A 9,535-nucleotide genomic window follows, 5' to 3' on the forward strand; every position below is an offset into this window, starting at 1 on the left:
CAATGGCTGTGGGACACATGGGCCTGGCTCAGCTATGGCCCAAAGTGGGAAGGTACCTGGCAACTTCCACACACCTTGTTGCTGATCTGCACCTGTAGCTGCAGTGGCAACGTGCTGTCCAGGCCTGGACAGATGGCAACGTTCCTGGAGGTCCTTTTGTTGGTGGTTGCACTCTGGCTGATGTGGTGGAGTGAGGCAAGCAAGGTCTTGAGCAAGAGGCGCTTTGCCTGGGGCAGCTGGTCAGCCACCCTACGTGAACACAAACACAGCGCGCCCTGATTCAGGAGGCAGTGGCCGCTGCTTCTGGCTGTGAGCAAGAAGTCCCAGGTAAACTCCCACAGATGGTGCATCCTCCACAGAGAGCAGGGCCCGGCTTTCTGTCACTGCTTTACACATGTTCAACAGCTCAGCTGCCATTAGAGGCTCAAGTGCAAGATGTGGAAGGGCAAGATCTTGACTAAAAGGCAGATGTCTCAGCACAGTGCCTGCTTTACAGGACATGGACAGCATGGCAAAGGGGAGCTTGTCAGAAGACCTGCTGGCAGGCTTTGCAAAGCCCCTGAAGCCCGGGGCTGTGTTGTGCAGTATCAGCATGATGGCCCTTTGCGGGAACCAGCCCATGGCCAGAGAAAGCCCCGAGCACTCCTCGGCACTCCAGAGCACTGGCACTGCCTGCAACACTTACTCCTTCAGCACTTCAGTCTGCTGCTCCTTGCTTGCCTTCTCCAGAGGCAGCATCTACCCCTCATACAGGGCTGTCGACAGGAGCGTGGAGGGGATATAGCGCAGGAAATCCTGCAAGGCCAGCGTATGGAGATGAGGCCTTGCGCGTCAGCCCTGAGCCCAGAGGGACATCCACGGCACTTGGGCTCCCCAGGAGGCAGCTGGCTTTCAGCTCCCTGCTCTCCAAAGTGAGCATGACCCCGACACAAGCTGTGCGAGTCCCTGCTCCATTGGCACAGGCTTGGCTGAGTGCAGACACGCACCTCGTGCCTGTCAGCCTCCCTTCCACGCCAGCATTGCAGCCTTCCTCCCTGAGGAGGGGAGGGGACGAGGAAGAGGAATGAGCTGCAAGGCAGAAGAGTTCACCTTTAGGTGAAGCCAAGAGGCACCCTGGCTTGCTCTCCAGCTCCACACTGCGTCCTGCGTTGAGGGCTTCCTTTAGCTCCTGTCCATCCTCGATGTGGAAAACGCCCCCAGTGGCAGGTCCCTCCCTGTACAATATGGCCAGAAGGTCCTGCCAGGGGAAGTGGAGGGTTCCTGGGGTGCAGAAAGGCCACTGGTGATGGGAGCTGAGCTTCAGGCTTTGCTGCAGAGAAGTGCGTGTGGAAGCCAAGTCCCCAGTGGCGTGGCTGCCGTACTTGGACTGGCTACCCCAGCTCCCCTCTTCCCTGCAAACCCTGTCCAGAAGCTGCCCAAAGAGAGGACTCCAGAGGACAGACTCCACTTCCTCTGGGCGGTTCCCATTGGCCGAGCTGTGTCTTCGAGCAAATGGCCGTGGGATGGACCTCCTCCTTTCGGTAGGCCTGCAAGCTGCTACCAAGAGGAAAGCAATAGTCCGCTTCAATAGTGGGAGCAGAGCTGTGTGCGCTGCCACCTGCAGAGCAGGGCTCTGTATCCAGCGCTAAGGGAGAGGGCAGCTGCCCCGCAGCTCTTCCCAGCTCACAAACTGACTGCATGGCAGGGTCCCTCCTGAGTTGCTGCTGGGACCAGGGCAGCCCTTTGCATGCAACCAGTCTGCAAGAAATGACCCCAGGTCACAGACCGACCCTGCAGCAGCAAGGGCTGCAATGGGGGCCACACACAAGCCAGCCCTGTAGGCCACAGACCCCGGGTACTTTGGGGGCTGCTACATGCCAAGAAAGCTCAGCCTTGCACAAGGTGCCCAAACGTGGCCCAGGGCAGCGCTGCCCTCGTGGGCTGCCTCTAGCGTGGGCAGCTCCTTCCAGGCTGCCCCATTGGGCAGCGGCTGCGGTCCCCAGGCCTTTGACCCTCCTCTCCTGAAACACATATACCAGATGGCAGCATGCACAAGGGCCGGGGCAGCAGGAGCAGCCGCTCACCTCTGCCAAAATCAGCGCCTACACGGTCCAGGCATTCAGCGACACTGACTGGGCAAGAGAGCAAAGGCTTGGCATGAGCAGCTGGGCATGGGGCTCTTCCCCAAAGGCCTGGGCACTTGGGGCGCAGCAAGAAGCCCAGGACACTTACAGGGCCATAGATGCCAATGCCTTGACAACGAGCTGCCCAAATGAGGCCAGGCGGGTGATGCGGGTCCCCTGGTCTCCCAGGCTCCTGCTGGGCACAGGGCAGGCACAAGGGCAGGGCTTAGTTACTGCCAGGCTCTTTGCTCACAGCCCTGACAGCATCACAGCTCCTCCACCACCCTCCCCCTGCAGACCTGCCCACAGCGCTGGCTCATGAACAGCACCTCTCTGCACGGCCCCCGGCCCCCTTGGGCACAGGTCCCCTGGCAGCTCTGCCAAGGAGCTCAATGCACACAAGGGCAGCTCCCTCAGCAGCTCTCCAGCACCAGCAGCCTGGATGCCCAGCATCAGCATTGTTGAGCAGGCCTCACCTCATCATTGCGCTGAGCCACAGCTCCACCTCCTGTGACCTGCAGTGTGGAGGAGAAACAAGCCTCAGAGCCTTGGGGCTCTTCTGCAGCTCTGGGGTCTCCAGGCCCTCAGGCTCGCTAGAAAGTGACCATGCAGCTGTTGCTTGGCTACATGAGGAGGAGGCTGTTAGCACATTTGAGGCCAAAAACTTCCTCCTCATCTTCCCGCCTGCATGTTGCCTCCTTGTCCCCGCACAGTGCCCAGAGGTGGCTGAAGTGCACTCAGTGCTTCAGCAGGAAGGAGCCAGCACACCTGCAGGGAGGAAGAGCAGACAGCACCTTGAAGGTGGTGTTGAGGGGGCAGCCCCATTGCCTGTGGCAGAGCCTTGGGGCAGCCACCCCATGCCTCAAGAGGAGAAGGGTCCTCAGAGTCTGTGCACAATGAGGGCAAATCCAGCCCTGGGTTAAAGGTTTAACCCAGCAGCCCTGGGTTAAAGCAAACACATGGCAACTGAGAGGCTTCCTCCGGATTTTGGAAGCTCTCCAAAGCAGCTTGTGGAAGAGCCTCTTGAGCAGGGTCCCAGCCCCACCAACTGCCCTCCCACAGCAACCCATGGAAATCCAGAGGTGCTGGGGGTCCAGGGTGGCTGGAGGGGCTCCCCTTTCCCTTCCCACAGTCCCTGGATCAGAACCCCTCCAAAGTTGCCTTCAGATGGGGACCCCCCGGGCTGTCATCGACCCAGCCACCGCATCACAGTGCACCCTGGGGGCTCCCGCTGTTACTTCAGCCACGGCCAGTGGTGCTCGTCCCTCAGTTCGGTGCTGTGCCAGCGTGGGGAGACACAGGCTCCCGGCTTTGTGGCACTTTTTGGTACCGAACATCGATGGTTTCACCAGTTTGTTCCTGCCTGCCCGAGTCATCATGGGGCAGGCAAAATGCTGCAGCAGGAGGGCCACTCATGGCCCCGCTCCCAACCCACAGCCAGAGCCCAGGGCGCCAGGCGCCCGCCACGGGCCACGCAGCAGGAGAGCCTCTGGGCCCCCGTCGCCGCTGAGCCGCTGCGTGTCGCGCAGGGACCCCCGGCTCCTGCGCAGCGACCACGCGTGGGTGATGCGGCACCGGCGGGCAAAGCCCAGGCACCTGCTGCTCTTCCCGGAGGCCGTCGCTGTGGCCAGCGCCAAGTAAGAGCAGCAGCCCCTGCCGTGCTCCCTCCCCGCCACAGCCTGCTCCCCCAGCGCCCTGGGGCGCAGGGCCTGAGCCAGCGTCGCTGCCTCGCTGCCCAGCACCATGCCGGGACTCCTGGGGCTCCTGGGCATGCAGGAGGCTCCTTTCTCCTGCCCCAGGCTCTGACCCTGCCATGGCTCTGCCCTGGAGACTGCCGTGGCCACCCCCGCCACAGCCCCCTCCATGGCAGCCCCTGCTCTTGCTCCCGGCAGGTGCCGCGCTGCCTTGTGGCTCCAGCACACGGTGCTGCTGAGCCAGCTGTGGCTGCTGTGCGGCGAGGACGAGGCGCCCAGCGAGCCCCAGGGCAAGAGGCCGCCGAGGAGGCAGGAGGATGAGGAGTGGCAGGAGGCCGAGCCGTTCAGCCTCTCCCACCAGAACACCCTGCTGCTCGTGTGGCCGGGCGGCGCGCGCGTGGTCACCTTCTGGTGAGTGCTGGGCCCTGCCCTGCGCTGAAGGCACAGCCTGTGCGGGACAGAGGCAGGGAGGCAGGGAGGCAGCCTCCTGCGCAGGAGGAAGGGCAGAGCTCAGCCACAAGCCCCCGGGAGCCCAGGGCGCCTCGCGCGTCCTCCCGGCTGTGTGAGCGAGCCCCTGTCTGCAGCCGAGCGGAGGCGCCTGCTCATGGGGAGCTGGGCAGGGAAGGGCGCCCGAGCCCCGCGCAGGGCACCCAGGCCAGGCTCCTGCACCCTGCACAGCCTGTGGCTCTGCTCAGCCCAGGGACACTGCTGGGGGCAGAGCGGGGGCCTTGGGGGTATCTCAGCCCTTGGGAGCGGTGCCCCACGGGCCAGACGTGCTGGGGACTGCGTGTGTGCAAAGGGGGAGCCCCAGCCGGGCCTGAGGCTGTTTCTCCCGTGCTCTGCAGGTCGCACGAGGTGAAGGAGCGCTGGCTGCAGGCCATGCTCAGGTGAGCCCTGCCAGGGGATGCAGCTGCCCGTGGGCGGCACCAGGGCCTGGGGGTGCTGGAGGCTCCAGGGGCAGCTGCCCCCAGAAATGAGGCCGTGGGCTGGGGAAGGGGCCAGCCAGAGCAGAGCCGAGCTCCGAGCTCCCGGGCAGAGCGGTGTCGGGCTCAGTGCTGGGGAAGGAGCTCCAAGGGCACGGAGCCATCCCCAGAGCTCTGTGCGGCCATGGACGGGCAGCCTGAGCTGCCGCTCCGCATTCCCGCGTGGAAGACGTCTGGAGGAGGCAGGAGCGGCGTGAGGGGGTCGCTCTCCTGCACCAGGGTGGCGGGAGTCACTGGATGGGCAGCAGGGAGGGAGCAGGGAGGCCTGAGGCTCACAGAGCAATTCCTTTATTATGCCCGCCGTGCCCAGCCGAGGAGACGAGGGGCCCAGGGTGACGCGCCTGCCCTCCCTGCACTTCCTCATGACGGCCGTCCGCTTCTCGAGTGCTGTAAGTGCGGCCGGGCTCTGCACCCTGCCAAGAGAGCCCCTGGCCCTGCCGAGAGCCCCTGGGCCGAGCTGCTCACGGCGCCTCTCTGTTCTCTTGCCTAGGGGCTGCCTGCCGAGGCGGTGAAGAAGCTGGTCGTGGCGGATGTGAGCAGAGGCTCCTTCCCGCCGGCCCTGGCCGGCTCCTGGCGGCAAGGAGGGAGGCAGGGAGGGACGGAGGTGTCATTGCAGGCTGGGGGGGCTCTGGGAGTGCAGGGGGGCCCCGCAGGTGCCGTGCGTGGGAGCTGCCGCGCTGGCCACGGCTGCAGCCAAGGCCTTGGCCGGGAGCAGCACCGTGGGGCACAGAGGCGCTGTCCTCTCCACACCAAGGGCCTCCTCCAAGGGCAGCTCTCTGAGCAGCTCTGGCTTCTCCCTGCTTGCACACGGGGCCTGGCTGAAGCACCTTGCTCAGGGCCCCTGTGCTGCTGAGGGCGCCTCTGTAACCTGGGCCCGTTTCTCGCAGGCCGAGGCCAAGCAATACCAGGTCCGGCTCCCGGACTTTCTACAGGAAACAACAGTTGGCAACTCGACAGGTGAGTTTGCGAAAGACCCTGTGCAGCTGCCTTCTGCCGTGGGAGATGCCTGGTAGCTTGGCTCTCCGTGTGTTCTGTGCCCTTGCCTAAAGGCCACTTGCCAAGTTGGCCTCATGGCGGTTTGCCGGGGTGGGGTTTCTCCCTCAAGGTGGGCTTGCTGAAAGCTCCTGGGGTAGCCCTGGCTGTTAAACGCACTGCAGGGAATGGCCTTCTGGGAGCCGCTGCCCCAAAAGCACCGCAGACATCAGTGAGCTCAGAGGAGCCAGCCCCATCAGAGCGGGTAGCCTAGGGGCTGCTCTCAGCTGCCTTGGAGCGTTTGGTGTTGTCCTTCCCTGAAGTCTCTTTCCTGCCCATTCCTTGGCTCTTGTTCTCCCTAGAGAAGTGTCAGGCTTCAAATGAGGACTTGAAGCCAAACAGCGTGCAACCTCTGGCTTTGCTTTCCAGAGCTGCCTTCAGAAGAGCACCCCCAGGAGAGAGCGGAGCTGCAAGGGGAGAATCAGGAATGTGCGGTTCTGGCAAGGTCACCCTCGGTCTCAGTGAGAGCAAAGAGCAAGGCCTGGGAAACAAGGCTAAGCGGGAACTCTTTAGTCAGAGGCTCCGAGGCCTTTGGGCAGATCAGGGATGGGGCCTGCTCTCAGAGAAGAGCAGGAGCTGGTGTGAGCTGCACATGCTCGGCATGGCTTCCTCTACAGCACTGCTGTGTGCCTCCCTGGAGCCTGCCCTTGGAGGGCAGCAAGGGAGAAGCAACTCCCCCATCCTGCCCTTCCTGGCTACTAAAAGATTCCTCTTTCTTCTTGTCTTTCTTCTCTCCCTTTCCTGTAGCTACAGGCACAGCATTCCTTCCCTGGCCAACGGAGGCAATGCAGTGTTGCTGGTAAGGACAGTGCTTATCTGCAATAGGAGCACGTGAAAGAAGCTCCCTTGGTCTTGTTGGTCAATCTCAATAAAAGTTACATTATCTCCTTGTCTTCTTGTTTTGTTGTTTCCCCTCCTCCAGTACCTCTTGTGCCTTCTGCTGTGCAGCCTGCTGCAGTCCTTAGAATAACAGAATCATTGTGTCTGGAAAAGACCTTTGCAATCACTGAGTCCAACCGTAAGCCCTTCAACACGCCACCTGTTAAAACCATGTCCCTAAGCATCTCATCTACACGTTTCTTGAATACTGCCACTGCCAGGGACTGTGACTCCACCACTTCCTTGGGCAACCTGTTTCAATGCTTGACTACTCTATGCATGTAGAAATTCTTCCTAATATTTAACCTGAACCTCCCCTGATGCAACTTGAGACCATTTCCTTTTGTCCTATCACTAGATTTTTGGGGAAGAGATCAACCCCTACCTCACTACAACCTCCTTTCAGGTAGTTGTAGAGAGTGATAAGATCTCCCCTGAGCCTTCTCTTCTCCAGACTAAATAACTCCAGTTCTCTCGGCCACTCCTCGTAAGGTCTGTGCCCCAGCCCCTTCACCAGCTTCGTTGCCCTTCTTTGGACACGCTCCAGCACCTTCGTGTCTATCTTGTAGTGAGAGGCCCAAAACTGAACACAGTATTCAAGGTGCTGCCTCACCAGCGCTGGATACAGGGGAACGAGCGCTTCCCTGGTCCTACTGGCTTCACTGTTCCTGACACAAGCCAGGAGGCCCTTGGCTTTCTTGGCCACCTGGGCACACTGCTGGCTCATGTTCAGTCGACTAGGACTTTAAGGAGGGCTTTAAACTAGGTGAGAAGGGGGGAAGGGGAGTGTCACACAGACAGGGCAATCAGTACCACACAGCCAAAGTCAGATGGCATCCAGCGGGAGTATGGCAGTGGGCAAGTGAGGATAGGACATTATTATAGACGGTCCTCTTTCACCCCTCCTGGGAAACCTGCAGACTCGATTCTTCCCTGAAATGCCTATACACCAATGCGCGAAGCAAGGGGAATAAGCAGGACGAACTGGAGATCTGCGTGCGGTCCCAGCATCATGATCTCATTGGAATCACAGAGACATGGTGGGATAGCTCACACATCTGGAACACTGCCATGGAAGGCTATGTGCTCTTTAGGAAGGACAGGCTGGGAAGGCGAGATGGTGGAATTGCTCTTTATGTGAGAGAGCAACTGGAATGCATGGAGCTCAACCTGGGAGTGGAGGATGAGTGAGTTGAGAGCTTGTGGGTAAGGGCTAAAGGGCAGGCTAATGTGGGAGACACTGTGTGGGTGTCTGCTACAGGTCACCTGACCAGGATGAGGAAGTTGATAAGGCCTTTTATAGTCAGCTGGATGTTGCCTCACGGTCACAGGCCCTGGTTCTCATGGGGGAGTTCAGCTACCCCAACATCAACTGGAAGGACAACACAGCCAGGCACAAACAGTTCTGGAGGTTCCTGAAGTGCATTGATGATAACTTTTTGACGCAGGTTGTGGAGGAGCCAACGAGGAGAGGTGGGCTACTGGACCTCGTGTTAACGAATAGAGGAACTTGTAGGAGATGTGAAGGTGGGGGGCAGCCTCGGCTGCAGTGATCATGAGTTGGTGGAGTTCAAGATCCAACAAGAAGGTGGCAAGGCTGTAAGTAGCCTTGCAGCCATGGACTTCAGGAGGGCCAACTTTAGCCTCTTCAGAGACCTCCGCGGAAGAATCTCATGGGCTAGAGCTCTAGAAGGAAGGAGGGCCCAAGAGAGCTGGTTAGTTTTCAAGCAGCCCTTCCTCCACGCCCAGCAACAGTGCATCCCTGTGTGTAAGAAGTCAGGCAGAGGGGGCAGGAGACCTGCGTGGATGAGCAGGGAGCTTGTGGCAATGCTCAAGCAGAAGGTGGTATACAGAATGTGGAAAAAGGACAGGTCCCCTGGGAGAAATACAGGAATGTAGTCAGGGATTGCAGAGATGTGACAAGGAAAGTTAAGGCACGTTTGGAACGCAATCTGGCAAGGGATGTTAAAAATAACAAGAAAAACTTCTTCAAATATATTAACAGCAAAAGGAAGATCAGGGAAAATGTGGGCCCGCTGGTGAACGAGGTGGGCACCCTGGTTATGAATAACACAGAAAAAGCAGAGTTGCTGAATGCCTTCTTTGCTTCAGTGTTTACTAATGGCAGCCCTTTAGAGTCCCAGGCCCTAGGGACAAGAGAAGAAGCCTGAAGAGAGGAAGACTTGCCCTGGGTAGAGGAAGATTGGGTCAGAGAGCACCTAAGGAACCTCCATACCCACAAATCCATGGGCCCTGATGGGATGCACCCCAGAGTTCTGCGTGAGCTGGTGGATGTCATAGCTAAGCCGCTCTCCATCATCTTTGAAAGATCCTGGAGGAGGTGCCGGAGGACTGGAAGAAAGGCAATGTCACACCAGTCTTCAAAAAAGGCAAGAAGTAGGACCCAGGCAACTACAGTCAGTCGGCCTCACCTCCGTCCCCAGAAAAGTGATGGAACAGCTCATAATGGCTGTTCTCTCTAGGCACATGGAGGACAAGAAGGTGCTCAAGAGTAGTCAGCATGGATTCACCAAGGGGAAATCATGCTTGACTAACCCGATAGCCTTCTATGATGAAATGACCGGCTGGATAGATGAGGGGAGAGCGGTGGATGTCATCTATCTCGACTTCACCAAGGCTTTTGACACCATCCCTCACAACATCCTCCTGGGCAAGCTCCGGAAGTGTGGGATAGATGAGTGGACAGTGAGGTGGATTAGGAATTGGCTGGAAGGCAGAGCTCAGAGGGTGGTTATCAGCAGTGCAGAGTCTAGTTGGAGGCCTGTAGCTAGCGGTGTCCCACAGGAGTCAGTCCTCAGCCCAGTCCTGTTCAATTTATTCATCA

General features: G+C 59.5%; 1 long non-coding RNA gene across 1 annotated transcript; it reads left to right on the top strand.

Moving 5' to 3' along the window:
* Nucleotides 1-5,073: 5,073 nt before the first annotated feature.
* On the top strand, nt 5,074-5,713 carry LOC148592440 (uncharacterized). The gene is made up of 3 exons (XR_015913937.1): nt 5,074-5,168; nt 5,270-5,311; nt 5,667-5,713. It is a non-coding gene; the product is annotated as an uncharacterized LOC148592440 (long non-coding RNA).
* The last annotated feature ends 3,822 nt before the right edge of the window (nt 5,714-9,535 follow it).

This window comes from Tinamus guttatus, unplaced genomic scaffold (genome assembly GCF_059628265.1).
Source record: "Tinamus guttatus ecotype Peru unplaced genomic scaffold, ASM5962826v1 Tinamus_guttatus_pri_ptg000601l, whole genome shotgun sequence".
NCBI classification, from domain to species: Eukaryota; Metazoa; Chordata; class Aves; order Tinamiformes; family Tinamidae; genus Tinamus; species Tinamus guttatus.